Source organism: Onychomys torridus, chromosome 19 (genome assembly GCF_903995425.1).
Source record: "Onychomys torridus chromosome 19, mOncTor1.1, whole genome shotgun sequence".
Taxonomy (NCBI): Eukaryota; Metazoa; Chordata; class Mammalia; order Rodentia; family Cricetidae; genus Onychomys; species Onychomys torridus.
In genome coordinates this window covers 23,633,769-23,657,391 of record NC_050461.1, presented here as the reverse complement: position 1 = coordinate 23,657,391, position 23,623 = coordinate 23,633,769, and the positions used below count along the sequence as shown (strand labels likewise).

General features: G+C 38.8%; 1 protein-coding gene and 1 pseudogene across 3 annotated transcripts in view; both read right to left on the bottom strand.

Moving 5' to 3' along the window:
- Positions 1–23,623, bottom strand: part of Nkain2 (sodium/potassium transporting ATPase interacting 2) — a 1,137,884-nt gene that overhangs the window by 424,586 nt on the left and 689,675 nt on the right. The window lies entirely within an intron of this gene.
- Positions 17,668–18,542, bottom strand: LOC118570640 (annotated as a pseudogene).

The window sequence follows — 23,623 nt, the reverse complement described above, 5'->3', positions numbered from 1 at the left end:
AAGGAAACATCAGAGACAGAGAGAGAGAGAAAGAGAGAGCACTCCAGTTTCAATAAATAATATTTTATAATATTTTGTCTTAAATGAGTGTGTATAAACTCTAACTCCAAACTCAGCATATTATTTCCATCATTCTACCAAATGAAAGCATTTAAGATAAAATGAGTTTTAGTTGGTGGAGCAGAAAGATAAAATTACATAATTTGAGGGAAAAATAAATGGTTAAGTGTCTGTCAGTCGATTTCTTAGCGACATTTACTTAAAAAGGTCTCTTTCAGCAAACATTTTACATTACTGATTTTGAAATGAAAAATTATGAAGAAGCTATTTATATTTAATTAAGCATTTTCATTTGAGAGTTATATATCTGAAAACTGGATTTCCAAACATCAAACAACACTGGACCTCTCTGGACTAAAGGATTTATATCTTGAGACTTTTTAATATAAAGGATTAGGAAGCCCGTGAAAGGAGCACTTGAGAAAAAAATTCATTGCTATTCCATCTCAGCGGCGTTACTGAGTGCTTACTCTCGGGAGTGCCAAGAAACTTCTTTAAGGTGTTTCTGCTGACGGCTTTCCTGATATGGACATTCCAAACCATGTAAATTCTAACCTTGGCCCCACCATTTGCTAGTCCAGAGACTTTAAACCTGTCCATGCTCCCTTGTATTAAGCTGAGGGGATAAAAACAAAATAATGCCTTAGGATTACTTTGAGAGTCAAAACTGAACACACATAAAGCAAATGCAGCCATGTCTGGAGTATTGTAAACATTCTGCAAACCCCATAGCTGTTGAGAACACCATCAGTATTTCCTTTTGTTTCCTCTGAAATGGCATAATTTTACAAAGTGCAGGACTCCTTAGGCTAGCAAAGAGAACCTGGAGGATGTCTGTCTAAGCCTCCTAATGCTTTAGAAAGATCTCTATGGTCTGGTCTTTGGATGACTCTAAAATGCAGATGGAGTCCCAGGCCATGGCTGTATATAGCACTGGCCATTTCTTCCTGTGGGTGTGTTCCTTGAGGCATGGATGCCTACTTCTTCCTGTCTCAGTGTTCACATGTAAATTGAAAATCTCAGGAAAAAAAAAAAAAACACCAGAGACAGAAGCAGTTGCTTTCCTTTACCTCACTAGTTCATTCTCTCAAAATCCATGTGACTGTCATACTTTTGTGTTGCTTTACTTCTATTCTTGGCTTTCTTTATTAACTGGAAAAGCACCATTTATGCTACACAGAACAGTGTCTGCCTATAAGATATGATAAATATTTTGTTAAATGAGTGAACAAAAAAAACCTCCAGAGTGAGTAAGGTGGATATCTTAGTTACTGTGCTGTGATAAGATACCCAATAAAGGCACCTTAAGGAAGCAAGGACTGGTTTATTTGGATCACAGTTAGAGGTGTGGTCATCAAGACAGGGAAGCCAGGACAGCAGCAGGAGCTTGGACTGGCTGGTCATATTATGTTCACAGTCAGGAACAAAAAAGCAGTGTTTGCTCATGGACTCTTTCCTTTTTATTCATCCTAACAGCCCATAAAATGGTGCCACTTACATTTCAGTTTGGGCTTCCCATCTTGATTAACATATTCAAGAAAATCCCACGTAAGCATGCCCACAGACCAATGACCAGTTTAATAATAATAATAATAATAATAATAAATCCCTCATAGAGGCTACTCTTCCAAGGGATTCTAGATCTTAACAAGTTGACTGATAATATTAAGGATCATGGTGGAGTATACCTGTCATACTAGAAGGTGAAGTAGGAAGACTCCTAAGAGATCCATTTCCATGTGTGTTATGGAGTAATATTGCTCCACAACAATCAAAACACAGTCTTAGTGCCAAATTCTCTGCCTATATTTTATATAGCTAAGTCTATGAGCCACCTGACAGTATAACCACATTGTCCCACGTGAGGGCATTGCTCAGGCAACTCAACCTGAAATGCTAGTAGTAAGCAATAATAATGAAACTACTAATGCCTTGTCAATGGCACTGCTTTTGTATGCATAGATCACATTTCTGTTCATATTTCCCTAGATTGAATGCTTGAAAAACTTCTTCCTGTGTGCTGGTATGTGTGTGTGTGTGTGTGTGTGTGTGTGTGTGTGTGTGTGTGTTGCTTTGATGAGCCACAGTGACCAAGATAACTTACAGAATAAAGAACTTCTTTGGAACTTATACAGCCCATGACAATCATGGCGGGCAGCACAGCAACAGGAAGGCAGGTATGGTGCTGGAGTAGTAGCAAAGAGCTCACAACCTGAGATGCAACCATAAGGCAGAAAGGGACACTGGGAATGACATGAGTCTTTTGAAACCCAACAGTAGCCTCCAGTGACACATTTTCTCCAACAAGGCCACACCTCCTGAAACTTCCCAAAGAGTTCCACCAAGTATTCAAACATGAGTCCATGATGGACCACTGCCATTCAACCTCCACAGGCCCATGTCTAGGTCAGAGGACAGCCTTTGGACGCTGCTCTTCCTCTTTCCACATTTCTTGAGACTGGGTCTCTTTGACCTTGAGCTTCCAGAGGTTCTCCTATCTCTACACCTCATCCTCCTACAAGGTATGCTTGGGATTGCAGACACTCTCACTGTTGTATTAAGCTTTTACATGAATTCTCTAGATCCAAACTCTGATGCTCAGCCTTGTAGGACTAAGTGTTTTTACCTACACGGACATCTTCACAGTTCTGTTTCTACATATTCTTAAAGTAAGTTAATGTTTCAGAACTTAATGAAGCAGCTTTCCTATGCAGGGCTAAGAGAAAAGCAAACAAAACCGTGCACGTGAAAATGCTTTCCTGATTACATGACCCAAATTTCCTATATATTTACAAAACATATACTTGAAATCATCCAGGAATGACTCTAAATACAAAATAAATACTAAGGCTCCCATTAGATGTCTTGCAAAATTTTTCCTAGCACCAAAGAGCAAATGTTAAATATGTTTTCTTTTAAAAAATGACCTAACCCACAGGAAATGTACTAAAATTGTCCCCTCTTGAGTTCCTCAAAAGTGAAACCCAGTGTCTCACTAGAATTTACAAAGCTATGTTTCTACTTCAAAGAAAACCAACAAGAATGATTTTCTGCTTAATCTGATCCCTTTTTGCTTTTTGTTTCCTAAAGAATACAGCCAGCGCAATAGATCAAAGTGTGTTTTCTCTGAGCACAGGGGGCTGGAAGGCAGCATGCTCACTGCCACTGTGTCAGATGGATAATGACAGGTATAATGTATAGGGCATCTCTGCAGAGGAGGGACTCTTCCCCTTACCCTACGAGGATGGAAGACATTGAATTAGTGTGCTGCGCACACACACATTGCCAAGAGGAGCATGCCACCAGCTGGAGCAGCAAGAGCGAAGAATCCCAGATGCCTTTGTGGTTTACTAGTGGTCATTTTTCAAAGAGATACACATGGATGGAGCGGAGAGACTCCAGGCCAATGGAAGCAAAGTAATGCAAGGCTTCACAAGCGTTTCTGGGAAGACACTTCCATCAAATATTCATGGTAGCTTCTTGTCTGCATGACTCGAGTTGATGGAATAGTAGTGCCGATTCACCTGGCACCAAATCTCAGACCCCCTTCCCCTACCCCAGCTAGTAAATCTTGCCTGTCAGTTATGGGAGCTGATGGGAAATGATAGCCTTATTGAGCGGCTTCGTGAACTGTAACTCATTTGTTCTCCAGACCCAGACTGACAGCCCTCGCATTTCTCCCTTCCAGCAAAATTGAGCATAAATCACTTTATCATTTTTTTTCCACATGACAGTTTATCAGGATTCTGGAATTCTATATGAAGTCACAGGGGCTGGTGATAGGAAATAAGACAGCTCTCTCCTGCAGATGAGGAGGACTTCCCCCTTGAAAGGCATTAGCACTAACGCAAAAACACCATAGGAACTGAACTAAGTACAATGTCTTTCTTCTTTGAAAGACAGCCTTTCTGCTTTCTCATTTTTTTCAATCAGTTTTCTTTGGCATGGGAAAGAAGGGGAGGGTGGAGTTACGAAATATAATTATGTGTTCTTTAACAAGCCAACGATATATAGCCTAACACATGGCCTCATCTAGTTTAATACAGTTGTTGTCTATGTGTAATGCTTGTATCTCCACAGTGAGGATGTACAGTTTCAGGGGCTGGTACAGTGCCTAGAGAAGGTTTACCTAGAAGCAAATTTGTTAAAGTAATTGCCCATTACCTTCTAGTTTAACTTCCTTCTTTAGCAACAATTTCCAAATATACATAAGTTGTTGCAATTAGAGATACTCCAACTAGATTAACTGCAATGCCCTGGCTGCTAATGCCTGGCTGCTTAGATCCTTCCAGTGTCACAAAGTGCTGTGATGATCCAGCAAGCAAAATTACAAAGAAAATGAACCCTTCAGTAAGTGCATGTACATGGAAAATTGACACCTTTGGGGCAAGTAGAAGGAAGTGGTAGGTTGTCTGTGTGAAGCAGGAAGTCCTCTAGAAAAACTTCTTGGAGGTGTGACTGGGTAGTCAACGAGCTAAATCTGGGAAGATGTTTCTAACTGTCCATCAAGTGGGCCAGTTACTGATACAGTGGTCACTGAGACCAACATTCTTGTCGATTTACTTCATATTCTTTTGAAGCCAAATACAAGTCCTTTTCTAGTGGATCTCTGAAATTACAGTTTTACCAATAGCTCTGTAAAATGTTTAGCCTACATAATGTTGAATGGCATATAATTACACACTGAGGTTGTAAAATACTGCCCATCTGCCCATCCTAACTATTATGTTCTGTACAGTGTGGATTCTAGAAGCCTGACTGGAACCACAAGGGATTAAATAAAGGACAGTGACAAACACACCTACAGAAAAGCTGGTGTCAGGTAGCCTATGTGCATACTGATAGAGTATGGACTATGTATTTATGTATGGCATAGTGGGAAGGTTCAGTTAGTCTCAGTAGAAAGTCTCTGCAGGTAAGCAATATCAGGCTATCACACCCAGGAAGAGGAAGCTGAAGGTACTAGTTGTTGTAAACATTGCTCAATTGTTCACATATACTTGCACTTGCACACACCATCTACATCTACACTCAGACCAGAGGAAGGCTTTGCTATCCCTCTGAGCCTGACCCAGGGGACAGACTTCCCCATTTTCACATGGGCTGAAGGCTTTGGCCCTTGACAGGGCTGGCGCATGTCACACAATACACATTCATTGAGGACTATTTCTTCTTTTTCCACATTCACGCAAAATTTTCTTGGCTCCCCAAACCTACCTGTGAAACACCCAAAGTAAACCACTGAAATTTGAAGATCACCCTGTGAGCCCTGGAAGGTAGGATAACCACAATTAAGCTCTTCTTTATTGCTCATAATGCAGTCCTGAACTGTCTAATTTTGAAAAATCTCTGATCTGACCTTGAATGTGTATCCATATGTATATAGCATAGCTGGTTATGAAACATGCAGTAACTACACTGATACCATGTTTAAGACATATTCAAAATTGTGATACTTTCTTACTAGATCTCTTTGGAAGTTTCTTGCTACCTCATTCCCATTAAGGATGTTTGAAGAAGTCATAGAGGACTGTATTATTTTATGTTTACTTAAAAATATATACCTATTATATTTGGGTATGTGTAGATGTATATCCATACATATGTAGAGAGAGTTGAAATGAAGTTACACCATGTGAGATGATAATATTATTCCAAAGATGTAGCACGACTCCTAATTGGTCTTAATAATAAGTACTGGGACTCAGATACCAGGGTGGAAGCTGGAAGATCAGAGAAGCAGAGTAGCCAGCCAATAGTTTTACCTCTACCGAATTCTCAACCTGAAAAAGATCAGGCAGTGGTGGTACACCCCTTTAATCCCGGGGGAGGAGGAAACAGGAAGTGATATGGCTGGGCAGAGAGAGGAAGTGATAAGTTAGGGTGAAGACAGGAGCTCTGCCCCTTCAGGCTGAGGATTCCGTAGAGGTAAGAAGTCTCTCTAGTGACTGGCTCCTTTACTGATCTTTCAGCATTTACACTGATATCTGGCTCCATGTTTTTATTATTAAGACCAATTATGATTCATGCTACACCAAGAGTGATAGACTATTTAACAAAAGGCCATCGCAAGGCAGGATAAATTTTCCATTGAGTTGCTGCTCATGGAAGTCCAAGAGACCTTCAAACCAGGATAAGCCTGTGTTTGCTATTGATTTACTCACAGTAAATTGCTGAAAACACTGCCTGCTTTGACCACAGGACTTGGAAGAATCAAACTGGAACTGACCCAGAAGCCCATTCCCTAACAACTAGCTCTCATACCGTCTGAGGGCTCTACTGAGCCACCATAAGAGAAGAACAATTAGTAGTCTTATCCAGCTGCAAAGCCTATGAAATACCACAGTGAACAGCATGGCAAGATACCCCCAATGGTGGCGTTTGTATCTTGGGGGCAATCAACAGCTCAGGAAACATGGTAGAAGAGGGGCAGAATGATTGGAAAAGCCAGGGAATCAGGGCATCTGCTATGAGATGGTGTGTTTTATGTATGACAAGGAGCTACACCCATGGAATCTTAACACTATGGTCATCCAAAACAGGATCAACACAATAAAGACACCAGTTGGCATTCCAGTGTGAAATCTCACAAGGCCTTATCCCTAGGTGAAGAGCTACAGGATAGTGCTAGTTGCTGAGAGAGGGAGAATCAGTCTTCTCCAGGGATGAGTCCCTTCATGGCTTTCCTGAAAACAAATGGTTAACCATAAATCATATATATATAACAACAACCATATGCATATAGCTTAATTTATGCAAACACATACACAAACAAACACACAAACACATGCACAAAGGCACACACATGCATGCATAGCCACATGTATGTATATATATGTATATGAATGTGTGTCAAAAATAGAGAAGAGCTTATGTGAAAAACAACAGATTTTTATAGAATTTGCATATTTCTAACAGAAAAACTGATTCTAATGTCTTTTTTCAATCTTTTTGAACTTGATTTGAGCCTTACCTGTTAAAGTTCAGTGTGAACACTCTGGGGAATAATTCCTTGTTCCTCTTGTTTTCTTTATCTTATGACAGGAATATCTCTGTCTATAAACTTTCAGGTATAGATATTTAGATTTGTGAATACACAATTATATGAATATGTTACAAATGATTAGAAAATGCCCATACTTCATATAAGCACCTCTAAAATGACAGTGGTGTCTCTGACTTAGTGATTAAGTCATAGGTTTAAATATATTTATATATATATGGTAAGTCATATTCAACAGAATTGATATGACCCCCAAGAAATAAAAATTATTTTTTGTGCCAGGTGGTGGTGGTGTATGCCTTTTATTTCAGCATTCAGGAGGCAGAGACATGTAGATTTCTATGAGTTCAAGGCCAGCCTAGTCTACAGAGTGAGTCCCAGGACATCCAGGGCTACACACAGAGAATCCCTGTCTTGAAAAAAAATCAATCAATCAAACAAACAGATAAAGGAACAAAAAAAAAAAAACCCACAAAATTATTTCTTGTTACCTGAAAAAACTTTGCTTTTTTAATGTACAAAAAACATATATGTAACTTAAATTGTGTGTGTACAGTATATACAAAATGCATAGAGGATCATTGGTATTAGATGCAGTTGCAAATGGATGGAACAATCAGTCTTCATTGTCAAACAAAGGAAATGGAAAGAAATGAACGTTGACATCAGACACCTGTAGTGATATTAATGAACAGTGATTATCTTTTAAAACATTTTAAATAAAACAATCCTGGTGACTTCTTTGACCTTGACAGTTTTGTTTTGATTTTGTACTGGAGCAATAGCAGGTTTGGTCATTTTTCTGAAAAGAGTGGAAAATAAAGCAATGTAGAAGCCTACACCTGAGAAGCTGAAAACCGACATTACAGGAAGTAAATAGGGGAGAGGAACCAGGGCAAAATCCGTTATGCCATCGAATAAGCCTCTGGATGCAAACATTCTTCAGTGTCTGTTTCCTAAGCAACCTTTGCCTGTGATAGAGTGTCAGGAAGAGCAATTCAATCCCATTGCAATCACACGCACTTTATGAAATCTTTCTAGGAATTAGTCTCTCTAAAAATAGGCAATGGAGAAGAAGTTATTATCTCATTCTAATTTATTGCCATTTTCACTCGATAAAGTTCCATTTAAAAGTCTATGGAGGTCATGCATATTAGCAAGACATGAACAGATCTAAAAGCAGGTTTGAATTAGACTGAAAATTCATGACACCAGGACTTGAAAGCTTGTAAGGAATCAGGTTGGTGTGTGTGTTGTGCATGCATTAGGTCTATACCATATTTACTCAGGTAGCTGGATTAGTCCAGACTCAGGTCTTTATTTCTTATAGCACAATGTGCCAGATATGCAGTGTGTATGCCTGAGAAGAACAATGCTCAGCTATCCTGATTACTATCCTATGAAAGACTCAAATGAAGACCACAACCCTTACCCAGTCCACCTCTGTCATGAATACTGATAAAATGTTCACTGGTGGACACACAAATCTTGAAATTTATTTGCCGGCTGTGGGGTCCAGTCTCTCAGTTTGTTTTAAAGGAACCGATGATGGGAATGAAATAATCCTATGTCCACATGAGACTGACTGACTCCACCATGACAGAGACTTTCCACACAAGGTTTTCTTTACAAATGACTTGGGTTATTTTCTGGTATGAAAGCACAAGAAGTGTCTTTTAAAAAAAATGAACTTTAAAAATAGTTTTATTTGTTTAAACTTCTATCAAAGCAGTATTTCAATAGTTTGATCTGCTAAAATAATTAAACTTAGTGACTTACATTATAAATTTTATCTCACAGGTTTTTAAATTTCTGAGCCATTTCTCTTTATTGTAGAGTGTCTTCCTTTGAAATCTTACATTTTTCTCCTCGAGTTTTCCCTCGCCTCATTTCATCTACCTGAATTTAGCATCCCTTTGACATTTTTATTTCAACCATATTGTTTCTGCCTGGCCCCTGCTGCTGCCTCTTCCCAGTAATGTGCACTTCTTTTCAGGACATCCAAATGATTACATTGCCAGATTCCCTGACAATTCACAATTGGCTCAGGGACATGTGAAGGCCTGGCAGCCAACACAGCAGTGGCTGCCAAAGACCAATGCTGTGAACAGTGTCACTACTGCCACAACCAGCTCATTAGAACCCCTGAAGCACTGGACTTGTTTTCTGTCACTTAGGTCCCAAGGTGTCTTCTTTGTTCATTTAATTATTTTGCCATCCATTCCCCCACATATAAAGTTCACCAACTAAAATACCAACTATGCCATTAGCAATAATGGTACAAAGAGAAGTAAAATGTGACTCCTGTCTTGGACAGATCCCGTCTTGTGAGAGCCAAGCACAGGTCTTTGGATGGTTTGCTGTAGCCTGACCACAGCAGGCACATGCATAAGACCCTATCCAAGAAGCTATTGTATTAACCTAGGGAGACAGACTGGAGAAGAAATCTCATACAGTGTAAATTCGATCAGAGAGACCATATTCCCTTTCCCTACAAAAGCAGCCTTGCTATTAACCTGATGCCTTCCTTTATCCTGCCCTGGGCTCCTTAAGAAGTTTACAGACATCAACTCATTTCAAACTCAAGTGAGAAACAATCGCATAGTATTTAGTCAACAAGAAAACCATACCATCCAACTACACTTCTGAAGAGCATAAATTCAAACTGAAATGTAAGTTCACATGAATAGGCATGAGAAAAATGTCAGGACTCATGTTCAAGGAGTGTTGAGTAGGTATAGTTAATTCTGCAGCAATGTACCACAGAGTTTCTCTGGATTCTCTGGAGTAAAGATAGGGGGATGTAGAGCCAGCAACTATGAGAACAGGTGGGTAGGGGTAGAAGAAGATCAAAGCCTTGTATCATATGCATTGTCTCATTTTCCCTACATAAGGCTTTTATCACTCACATCGGTGCATGGACACACATGGGGACTCACAGGTGAACACACCACCAGGCTTAAGGTGCTATTGCTTAAGGTCAAAATTAATTTGGAAAAGTTGTAAAATCAAGCATCTAGTCCTAGAAAAGATATATATCCTTTCTATCTATTTCACAAGCAGAACATTTCTCTTGGCCTTAAAAGTTTCCTCAGCTCTCCTGAGAACATCATCCTAGTGATTGGCTCACCCTACACTTCGGAGCATTTTCTAATAATTTGCCTCCTTTTCTCCCTGCTGGAGCTTCTACTTAGGCTGCCCTCCCTGACAAATAAGAAGTATCAACTTCTAAATTATTTATACTATCCTTTCATATATTTGCGGGAGAGCTCAGGGAGTGATTCAAAGAGAAGTGCAGCTGCTTCCAGAGACAGTAAACACAAAACCAAGCCTGCTTGGTCTGTCCTCTTGGATATGGCATTCACTCCTCTGAAATGTTTGTTTTTAATACGGTTAATAAAGAGTTCGTATATAGCAGGCACAAATCCCAGCTCCTGCCGGCAATCCAGGCAGGGCTGGTGTACAACTTGTCTTAGGACATTTTCTGGATTGTAAAAAGTATCCTGTACCTAAAAGTTATTACATACTTACTTTATAATATTTAAGAAATAGGACAAGAAATTTTAGAATGAAAGATCCTAAAATACAATAAAATATCTGAGTAACCACTAGCAATTGAAAAAGTGTTGGATATATTATTTGCAAAATTATAGTAGTGTTCTGTTGATCTAAAGAGGCCTTTAATGCATGGAGTTGAGACAGAAAGTCAATGAGAAAACAGAAAATGTCTTTAGTAGGGTTAGGAAAACTCTGTGTTTGACATTCTATTCTCTTGAGATGAACCTCTAAACATGCCATTCTAAATGGAGTCTTAAATTGCAAGCAATTATGTGCACCAAATACACATGGTTTTAGACTCAGAATGGATCTCTTCCCATCTTTCTATGAGAAGGGAAGAAGAAATAGATTCCAGTGAATCAGAAAAAAATGCACAGTCCCTGGCATCAGTAAAGAACATGTATTCTTTTTTTGCACATGAAGCCTGGTTGCCAACTGCATCCTCTTCTTATACATGAAGGCTTGTTACTAACTCGTGACAGCACTGTGCTATAGGCACTTTAAAGATAGTTTGCAGATGTCAGCTCTTTGAATATTAAAACACATCAATAGTGGGCTGTATAAGAAACATAAAAGCCATCCAAATGAACAGGTCAAGAAACAGAGACAAGGAATTGAACCTCACACAGAGTTAAGTAGCTACTTTTGAAGGCTGTATGATGTATTGTTTGTATTTGAAGCATGCAAGCAAGCTTCCACTTGTATATACAAGTTTGTTATAATCACTGTGATTGAGATGATGATGATGATAATGATGATGATGATGATTTTGAAAATCGTGTATGTTCTGTGCATCAGCTGCTTATTCTTATGTCTGAATGGTATCTGATCATGTAAGTCTATAATTATTTATTTACCTATTCACTTACTGATGATCATTTTGGTTATTTTACATATTTGGCTATTATGAGACAACCACTACTAACATTCATGTACCAATGTTACATTCATCTCTCCTGGATAAATAGTGCAGAATACTGCAATATTGCATAGGAGAACATTTATTTTTAAAACTATTTTCAGAAGAGTTTATAGACATTTGTAGTCCCACCTGAATGGATGATGGTTTTGAACCCTTAACTTCTTTACTAGTAAGTAGGGTGTCAATTTTGTTTCTTTCCTTTTAGTCCTGTTATTATTTGTTCCCCCTTCTGATTATAATTGCATTTTCCTAATGACAGACCCAGGAGTTTGCTTCCCATGCATCTGTTTGTTTTCACAGCCAGTTTGTTCGAACGTTTAATACTTACTTTTATATTTTCTATAATTCTCAATAGGTTTGTTGTTGTTTGACGCATACTCACTATGTAGCCCAGACTGGCTTTGAACTCATAATCCCCTTCTTAGCACATCCTTTTATGGACTACAATCACAGATGAGCACCATCATCCTGGGTTAACTCTTGAGTTCTCAGAATCCTTATTTACTGTAGATAAAAGTCATTTGCCAGGCATGTGATTATCAAATATGCTCTCCCATTTTGAACAGAGCATTTTCTTGATTCTAATAGTTTCTGTTGATGAATCAAAGTTTTAGTACTAGTCATGTCAAATCTATCAATCCTGCATGTTGGTGGGTTATGTTTTTAGTGTCTTAACAAAATATCACTCCCTGATTTAACACGGCGAAGATGTTCTCCCATATTTTCATCCATAAATTTCTTAGTTTCAGGTTTTGTTTCTAGAGTGACAGCCCATTTTACAATACTTTATTTTTGTACATTGCACAAGATACAGATTGATGACATTAAGTAGTTGTTTTCCATAAAGACATACAATTATTCCAGTACCAATGTTGAAAATCAATCCCTATGGCACCACTTCCTGTTTGTGCTCCTTTAAAAGTCTACTGAGCACACATGCTCAATGTTACTTTTGACTTTGTTATTTTTAATAATCTACATATCCAATCAAATATTAATTAAAAGAAAAAGTCTCCTGGTAATTAAAGCTTCATAATAGCAGTTAATTTCTCAAAGAATAGAATTTTATAAGTTTTGCACCTGTTAAGTATATTTTGGAATCTCTCCATTCCTATATACATTTTATAAGCAGTAGTTATTTATCAATGTAGTTAAAAGCCTGCTAAAATGGTTACTGGAAATATATTTTTAACATATTTTGTGAGAGTGATCTTAAGTTCTTAATTATTTCATGTATTTCAGTTATTTGTGAATTCCTCTGTGTGTACATGACATACACTTGTGTGTGGGCATGTGCGTGTGCGTGTGCGTGTGCGTGTGCGTGTGCGTGTGTGTGTGTGTGTGTGTGTGTGTGTGTGTATGTGCATATGTGTGGTATTATGTTCCCCCAAAATATTGTGCACCCTAATAAACTTATCTGCGGTCAGAGAACAGGATGGCCACAATATTAAACATGAGGATAGGCAGTGGTAGCACACGCTTTTAATCCTAGCATTCCAGAGTCGGAAATACCTCTGGATCTCTGAGTTCAAGGCCACATTAGAAATAGTCAGGCGTGGTGACACACACCTTTAATCCCAGAAATCCAGACTTTAATCCCAGGGAGTGAAGGCAGAAAGTAGAAAGATACATAAGGCATGAGGACCAGAAACTAGCAGCATTTGGCTGGTTAAGCATTTTGTCTGGTTAAGCATTCAGGCTTTGGAGCAGCACAGTTCAGCTGAGATTTATGTGGATGAGGACTCAGAGGCTTCCAGTCTGAGGAAATAAGACCAGCTGAGGAACTGGCAAGGTGAGGTATCTGTGGCTTGTTCTGTGTCTCTGATCTTCCAGCAGTCACCCCAATAACTGGCCTCAGGTTTGATTTTATTAGTAAGACCTTCTAAGATTCCTGCTACACATATGTGGAGACCAAAGTAGGACTTTGGATCTTTTTCTCTATGACTGTCCATCACATTGCCTTGAAACAGACTTCCTAAAAACTTGGCATTTTGGATGGGCCAGTTGTCCAGCCAAACTTCAGGATCCACCTGCGTGCATCGTCAAGTATTTTATTATATGTGAGCTCTGTGGACTTGAACTCAGAACGCTCTCATATGTCCATCCTAGCTTTGAACTTCTTATTTTCTGTGTTTAACGAGTAGGAGACGTGGAATCCAGGAAACTGGAAAGGAGGCAGTAGGAGAAGGATGAATTAAAGGTGAGGGATTCTATAGTAGAGAAATAAGTAAAATATGAGTAGAGAGGAGAAGTACCAGAGGGTGGAAATGTTTGAACAGGACAGGAGTAGAAGAATGGAAGGTGGTTAAACAAAATGAAAGGACTGTGACAGAGCCACACAGAAACCTACTAACTTGCAAGCCAGTTAAGCATTATAACTGGAGGAGGTACTAGAACACATATGATATGAAGGGAGAGATGGGTACTATGTGTAGAAGGGATTGTATGGAGATTTGGGGGGAAGGAGCAGAGGCTGGGTGAACCAAAACTAAGAATGTATATGCAAGCCTTACAGAAGTCCACTAGCTTATAAAATAACTACAAATTACAACTAAACCAACAGCAAAAAGCAAAAGATATATGGATAGATGTACTCTCCATGAATGTTTGGTGCTGTTCCAAGGAGGTATGGGCTATTAAATAGAAATTTCAATGGCAGCACGGGATACCTCCCTCTGAGTCATTGGTCAGGGAGGCTCAGAGGACTCCAAAATAACACAGGCTATTGTCATTGTTCCTGGTTGACCACCATCACTTGATGGTAAGTTCCTATGACTGAAGACAAAACATTTGTTGGAGGACGTAAAGGAATCAATCTTGAACTGAGCTGCAAAGGTTCTCTATGTTTACAAGTTTTCACGGTGCCTGGAGGTACTATGCAGACCACTGTGGGAGAAAAGACATCAATGATCTGAACAGTGCTGAACCCTGCATGTTACAATATTGACTTTCTAGGCTAGATATGCTAACTGGTGCAATAGTGGGAAGAATGTAATCGATTTCTGATTGTGTCTCAAGCCTCTCCCACTGGAATGAATTTGTAGTTGGTCAAAAGCCCGTGTCTTGGTAAGTCATAAGCCCTAGGCAGGGTTATTCCTATTTTGCTAAATAAATGAGTCTCCTAAACATTTATAATTATATTCATATATCTGTGACACTATTAATTTTAGCCAGAAAAACATTTTACAGTGGGCACTGGTTAATGTAGAAAACTCTTAATTGTTCAAAGTCCTTAGAATAAATGACTATGAATTCCCAGCTGTAAATGTTACATCTATATTGCACTAATCCCTGCCAAAGCTTAAGGGATATCACAGAAGAAGGGCTGAAAAATGTAAGAGGGTAGGTAGGAATGCTGTAAATTCTGGAGCTGACATGGCTACTGTACTCATTATGTCACTATAGGGTCTCAGGCGATAGACCTGCACTAGATCTAGCTATGAAAATTCCAGCTGAGAAGTTATTGGTAACTGATGGCTATTGGGGGAGAGAGAGTTTTCTTCAGGGATGTGGACAATAGTATTTTCTACTCTCTAGTGGGTGGCCCCACACTTGTGTGCATATGCCAGGACAACTGGGGCTCAATGGGATATTTAAAAAAATAAGATAAAGCTGCAAGAAGGTCTTGTGGGAGGCATCTGGACTTTGGAAGTAAATAGAGAAAGGGAAAAATGGGACAGACATGTTCAAAATACATTATACTCATGTGACTTTAAGAACAAATAATAAAATTGACTGCAAAAAGAAATAGAGTTAAAAAAGAGAAGTGGTATAATATTGTAAAGTATTTATAGGTTTCTATTTTTTTCTTCCGAGTTCTGTTAGTTTTTGCTCTTATTTGAAACCCTGATATTGATATATAAACATTCTCAATTTTATATCCTCCTTATAAAATGTCACTCTTCAATCCTCATGAAATCACTATAGTAACAATTACTTTATAGTTTATAGAGTAAATCTTTAATTCATAGTATATTATCTTCAAACAACATTGTTTGCACCTACTATGAAAACCACAGAACATTTTCTGGGTTAATTTCTATTCTTTGTGTAATAATTGCAATATTTTACTTATAGTAAAAACTATACTTCTCAATATATTGCTATGGTTTGTGCTTTAAACAACTGTTTCTGAAAAATAAGAAAAAGAGGCTTATGTAGGTACTGTTACTGATATTTCACAGTAACTTTCTACAAATCCCCACTTTTGCGAAACTCTTCACCCTGTGTCAACCACGTGAATTTCAGCTGGTCACTGTATGGATCCCTTGCTTCATTTCTACACTGGAGAAAGACCAGAAACTCATTTGTGTTTCATCTCTTTATACTTCAACAGATTAATTTGTTGCCTGCTCCTTTCTCTTGGACAAAAGTAAATGTGCTCTATGAACATTTTCCAATCAGTAATGGCTAAAAAAGTCTGTTGTTTAGAAAAATCAAAGTAGATATATCATTATCTTTATCCCTATCTATGAACTAGAAATAAAGTGTATAGAATATTTCAGCCATCATAGGAATATTCTGAGAAGAATATGTGAATATTAAAGATAAAGTCTATTAATAAAATTTATACTTAAAGGGGAGTAAGATGAATGCATTTATGGTGATGGAGAGCTAAAGTCAGAAACATCAGGACAGACCATGAGCTAGCTGCCTGGCCTAGTAGTCTGTTACAGTTATTATTTGTCCAACATATCATCCCAAAATTAAAGCCACAGTAATTATCTGACAGTCTTACAATTTCTGTGATTCAGTAATTCATTAAGGGATTAAGAACAATTCTGGAGTAATTAAGTCTCATGAGTTTTAGTCAGACAATACAGGGAGCTAGCACAGATGGGAGCTGGAGTAAATGGACACAGAAGAATCTAGCTTTTTAATAAACATCAGGTTCCCTTTGCACAGTTTGTCAACATGGGCTGGTGGGAGCTTTTGAAAGAATGGCAGGATCGGGCATATCAGCTGTGCTGTGGTAGGCCTGACAGCTTCAAGCTGATTATTTTCCATAGAGCAAGGTGGAAAATGTAACATCCTTTGTGAACTAGTCTCAGAAGCCAGACACTTCTATTATATTTTATTGCTCAGAATGATTATAATAGCTGTCCACAGTCAAAAACAGAAGCACGGGGTCCTTATCTCCATAGAACTTGTGTAACAGACATGTGGATGGGAAAATATTGTGCACATCTTTGGAAAATATGATCTGCCATGCAGTCTCATAAAGAGAGCAGCTTTAAGTAACTTTAAACGGTCATTAGCTAATTATTACAAAGTGTCTTGTTAAGTGAGCACTGAAAAAAAATGACCACTGTAGTTCACCACTAACATCCATGAACACTTTGGACTTTATCAGTTCTGTTAGCCACACAAGAATAAAAGTAACAGGTGACAGACAAAATATTTAAACTGAGGAAAGTATGACGTTATTTTTGTGACTAAGTCACCATTATGTATAATGGAATTTTCTCCAAATTCCCACACTTCTTTCCTTTGGTTTTGTTTGTTTGTTTGGTCTTTTTGCTAAAAGCCACCCAAATAGGTATTAGATGGTTGAGAATTTCCATTGGGATTGTGAGTAATGGAGAGTACCTGTCATAAACCTGTGGTTATTTGTCTGTCTTAGAGAAAAAAAAAAAACATATTTATGTCTGTTGCTAGTTTTTACTGGATAATGAATTTTTATAGATGTTCTATATTAACATTCTAACCAGATATGTGGTTTATAAATATCTTCTCTGTGTCCACATTTTTGTCACATCAAAAATAATCATTGTGAATTTCAGTCTCAGGGCAATGCTTTATTTCATTTCCTTTCCTTTCCTTTCTTTTTTTACTTTATTAAAATACTGAGCTTATTTCACATGTATATTTGCCTCACTACCATTTCAACATCTGAACACCACTATTGCTATGTCCTATCATAACATACCATACATACTTAAAACCAAGTAAAGGGTGGAGCTCCATCCTTGAAAACTAAACAGGCATTTTAGATAACACATTTTTGACAATGGAACCTGGACGACATTTATCAAACACAGTAGGGAAAGTTCTCACTTTGCATTATAAAAAGGGTAGCCAGATATATCCACTGTTGTTACAGAAATTAAGTAAGGCGGAATATTTAAACATTTTCTTCAAGAGACTTCCTCCACTGCCAGAGATCTTGAATAGCCTCCTGGTCAGTCATCCAGAAGCAATTCTTCACATAATTAATGAACTTGGCTTACACTTTGGGAAGAAAACCACCTTTTTCTATACTTGCTTGCATTTTTGCCTTAATGTCTTCTACAGAACTAGGTCCTTTTGGTGTTTTAGCAGGTTTTTTTCCTGTTTTTTGAAAGACTCTTGATCCTTTGATCTTAGTGTTGATGGTTTTAAGTTGGTTTTTTTTTTCCATTTTGGTTTGATTTTTGTGCATTTTTGGCTGGGGTATCTTGTACAGGTTTCTTCACTGGAACTTTTTCTTCAGCTTCCTCATCATCAAAATCATCATCATCTTCATCATCCTCATCATCTCATCAAGTTTTACTTTTTTCTGCAGAACCTTGTTACCACCTCCAGGAGCAGATCATTTTCTAGACATACTTAAGACTTTGACATCCTCCTCATCTTCATCTTCTGACTCTGCATCTTCCTGTACAGCTACTAGGTGCTCTCCATGAATGTGCACAGGCCCTGAACCACATTTCAACCTTAAGACCACAGGTGGTGTAACTTCAAATTCCTCAAGAGAAACTGTTGGTTGTACAGACGTTTTTGAAGTTGCCAGTGTTGCTTTAATTGGACTGCCTTCATAGTTCATTGCTTCTGCCTCTGTGATGTGTGTAATTCATCTTTTGCCCTGCCCCTAAACTAACTGTTCTTAGTGACAACTGGTGCTCATTCTCATCATTATCCACCTTAGAGTGATAATCCTTGTCAGTGTTTAGTTCACAACTGAAAAGGTAGTTCTGAGGCCTGAGAGGGCTCATGTCCATGTCCATGAGTCTTCCATGAGGTGGAGGCAGGCACTTTGGTGTGAGAGAGGTCGGACGGAGGAAACTGCCTAATGCTCCTCAGAACAGACACGAAGGACAGAATCACACCAGCATTTTTTATGTTCTTACAAGTGTTTTGTGTTTTCTCTTCTTGTTTAGATCTTTAATATAGTTTGCTCCATAATGTTTCGTAAAGCTGTTACCTTTTCCCTGATGTGCAGTTTGGGTTACCTTTGTTCAAAATTAGTTGACTAAATATGAATGGATTTATTTCTTTATTTTCTACTTGGTAAATATAAGTTGGGTAAGGATGGATGGTACTCAAAAAAAAAAAAAGGAAGGAAGAAAGACAAAGAAAAATAGAACCTCTAAATAATCAGTCAGTGAAACTAATGTTATCTATACTTCCATGTTTATTTCAGCATTATTCACAATACCCAAGATACCAAAAACAAAGCAAAAAACAAAAAACAAACAAACAAACAAAAAAACCCTAAGTATCTGTTGATGGATGAATGTGAAAACACATTGTGGAATTTAACACAGTGAAATATTTTTTAGCCTAAAATGAGAATTTGCACAATATACATACATAAACTTGCAAGAAACTCTGCTAAATAAAACCAGTCAGACACATATTGTAACCTGCTACATGATCTGACATTTATGTGGAATCTATAAACTGCTGAATCTCTAGAAGCAGAAAGTAGAGCATTGTTTTCAAGGAATAGAGTAGGAAGAATGGAAGAAATGAAAAGCCGTTGGACAAATGATAAGAAGATTCAGTTATGTAGGTTAAATATTTTCCAATGATCCACTGTGAATCACAATGACTGCGGTCATGAATGTTTTGCTATATTAAAGGATTAAAAAAATAGAAACAGTCCATAATCTTTGTTGCTAGAGGGGCCACAGGAATTATGGTGAACTCCATGGGCCATGCTGGGCTGGCCTGGCTCTCACTGATCCTGGAATATCTGATCCTGCCTCTTGCTGGCCACTGCAACAGGAGAGTTGGCCTTGACCCTCACGAGAGAGGAGAGAGCTGCCTCCCCTGCCCCCTGCACCTGCCCTCCCTGCACTCAGGAGAGATGGTCCCTCTCCTGATCACTGTGTGGAAAAGCTGGCCCCAATGGCATGGGCCTAGGAGAACTGCCTCTGTCCCTCCAAGGAGTGGGGTGGCCTGGACTGAGCAGCTCAGCTACCACCAGACCCACATCTTGGACCTTAGGTGGGCCCACCCGAACATCTACCCCATCAGGCGCCTGCTGGAGTTTGTGAAGGTTTTGATCCTGTATAACAATACCCGCAGTATCTCCATGACTCAGAGCAACAGCAGGATAATCTAGAGGAATTTGGGTAGGGTCCAGTGATGATGGTGTGCCAGAGGTCTTGAACCAGACCAATGACTCATTGCAATAAAGATTTGAGGGTGGGGCTGACTGGACAAAATAATACACTGCCTGACACACTGCAGCTCCTGATTCCACTAGGATTAGCGGAGAGGAGCTGGAGAGGTGGGAAAGAGAGGTGGCTTTTTATTTTGTTTTTAATTAATTTTTTTAGGGGGGAATGCTGCAGGGGTGAGGGGTGGATATGGAGGGACTAGGAAGTAATCAGGATTGGGGTGCATGATGTAAAATTCCCAAAGAATCAATAAGGAACTATGTTACAAAACATTAAAAAGATCAAAGCTGGGTGGTGGTGGCGCACACCTGTAATCCCAGCACTAGGGTGGCAGAGGCAGGCAGATCTCTGTGAGTTCCAGGCCAGCCTAGGCTATAGAGAGAATTCCATGAAAGGCGCAAAGCTACACAGAGAAACACTGTCTCAAAAAAAACAAAACCAAAAACCAAACCAAACCCAAACAAAAACCAAAACAAAACAACAACAACAACAAAAAATTAAAACAGAAAAAATCAGTAGCCTTCAATTCATATGCTTAAATGACAAATGAAGTGAAGAAAATATAATCAGTGATAAACTACCTTTCACAATAGTGACATCAACATAACACTAACCAAGAAAATGAAAGCCTTGTTCATAAAAATCTTAAGAAAAAAGAAATTGAAGAAGATATCAGAAGATGGAAAGCAAGCACATGGTCATGGATCAGAATTAACATAGTAAAATTGGCCATCCTCCCCAAAGCCACAGATTCAGTGCAACCCCACCGAACTTCTAACACATTTCTTCATAGAACTTGAAAGGACAGTTTTCAGCACACACCACCACCACCACCACCACCACCACCACCACCACCACCACCAATAACAACAACAACAAAATAAGAATAGATAAAATGATAAAAAAGCTGCTGGATATCTTAGCATCCCTGATCTCAAATTGTGCTTCAGAGCTACAGTAATAAAAAAAAACAGCATAGTATTGACATAAAAACAGACATACTGATCAATGGAATTGAATTGAAGATTAAGACATAAGTCTATACAACCATTGACACCTGGTATTTTAAAAAGAAGCCATCAAAAATACACACTTGAAAAATGACAACATCTTCAACAAATGGTGCCAGTCAAATTGGATGACTGAATATAGAAGAATGAAATAGATGCATACTTATCACTCTATAAAAACAACAACAACAACAACAACTCAACTCCAAATGGACCAAAAACCTTCAACATGAACTGTACACACTGAATACAACAGAAGAGGACAGTCTTGAACTCCCTGGCACAGGAAAAGACTTTCTGAATGGAACACCAATAGTATAGACACTAAGAACAACAATGAACAAACAGGACCTCATGAAACTGAAGAGTTTCTCTATGTCAAAGGACACCACCATACAAACAAGAGTACAGAAAGGAAAAATATTTTTATCAACTACACATCTGATAGGGGGATAATACTTAACATATCTACCCCCCCAAAAAAAAATGAAAGAAAGAAAGAAAGAAACTGGATATCAAGAAAACAAATAACCAAATTAAAACATGGGGTACATATAAACAGAAATTTCAGGAGGAAACACAAATGACTGAGAAGCACTCAAAGAAATGCTCAACATCTTTAGTAATCGGGGACATGAAGAAACATCAAAACTACTTTAAAATTTCATGTCACATTAGTCAGGGTGGCCAAGATCAATAAAACAAATGATAACTCATTGTGGGAGTATGCAGAGTGAGGGGAATATTCAACCACTGCTGGAGGGAATCCAAACAGATACAGCCACTGTGATATTAGTGTGATAGTTCCTCAGGAAGCTGGGATTCTGTCTACCTCAAGATCCAGCAATACCACTCTTGTGCATATGCCCAAAGGACACCCCAACCAACTACAGACATATTTGCTCAACATGTTCATTGCTGGTGGGTTGATCTCACTAGGAAAGAGAAATAGAGCAGAGAGCTATGGATGGATGGATGGGGGAGTGGAATAGGAGGATCAAACAGGTGGGGGATTGAAGGAGGCAAAATAGAAATATGGAGGGGGCCAGATAAAACTAAGGGTCATGTGTAGGGTTATATGCAAACCCAATATAGTAGAAGCTTCTGTATATGTGTATGTATATGTACATGTACATGTACATGTATATGTGTGTGTGTATGTATGTATGTATGTATGTATGTATGTATGTATGTATGTATGTATGCAGGTGATCGAATCCCCAAGTAACAGAGAAAACAGTATCCCAGCTGGACATCCCTTGTCACCAAGTAATGTTTCCAGTACTGAGACTGGGTTACATCTAATTGAGGTGTTGTTCAAAGGGGTCCCATAGTAACCCCCCAAACAGCATAGGCTGTGGGCAAGTCTATTGGTTGTACTCCACAAACTGAAGATAAGGGCCTATTGTTGAAGACAATACCTACACCACTCATTGACCACAAAGAAGCTGAGCTGGTGCCTACCTATAGCCTTCATCCCTAGGGACTAGTGTTCATGATACTGGAAGGTACTGTGTATACTACCAAAGGAGTAACATAAACACCAAACCAGCTACAAAGCCTTCTGTTAGTAGTGATCACCTTCCTTCAAGATGTGCTAATGCAATAGTGGCATAAAACTTGTGGGTATGACCAATCACTATCTGATTAGATTTAAGGCCAAGTCCATGAGATGTAACTCACCCACAACACTACTCTGGGGTGATATAATTTTCTTCTTTTTCTTTTTTTTTTCAGAGCTGAGGACAGAATTCAGGGCCTTGCACTCGCTAGGCAAACGCTCTACCACTTAGCTAAATCTCCAACCCTTTTTTTCTTCTTTTTTTACTCTTTGCTTTTCTGGCTTTTTGGGGGGACCAACCATCCAACTTCCAAATAAAACACACAGAGAGACTTTTTTTTTCTGAGACAGGGTTTCTCTGTGCTGTTTTGGTGCCTGGCCTGGATCTCACTCCATAGACCAGGCTGGCCTCGAACTCATAGAAATCTGCCTGACTCTGCCTCCTGAGTGCTGGGATTAAAGGTGTGCGCCACCATCACCCAGCAGAGAGACTTTTTCTTAATTATAAATGCCCAGCCTTACCTTGGCTTGTGTCTAGCCAGCTTTTCTTAACTTTAAGTTATTCCATCTAGCTTTTGCCTCTGGGATTTTTCCTTTTCTTACTTCTGTAATCTTATTTTCACTCTTACTCCATGGTTGGCTGTGTAGCTGGGTGGCTGGCCCTTAGCATCCTCCTCTCCTTGTTCTCTTGCTCTTTTTCTCCTCCCAATTTTTTTCTCCCATTTATTCTCTCTCCCTCCATACCCACCAATCCTTTCTCTTGCCTTGCTATTGGCCGTTCAGCTCTTTATTAGACCATCAACTCTTTTAGACAGGCACAGTAACACAGTTTCACAGAGTTAAACAAATTCAACATAAACAAATGTAACACATCTTAAAATAATATTGTACAACACTGGGGGCCAAGAACCTGAGGCTAGATAGGTAAGGGACCTAGGAGAAAATGAAATACTACTTTTCTTCTAAAGGAATGTAGCAATAAAATGTATCCCAATTACATTCTGCTATATTCATACATCAATGCTTTGCTCTGCTATCATCAGAGAAGCTTCCTCCTGCAGTAGATGGGAGCAAATATGGAGACTCTCAGCCAGGCAATTTTCAGAGAGTGGGAGATCTTAG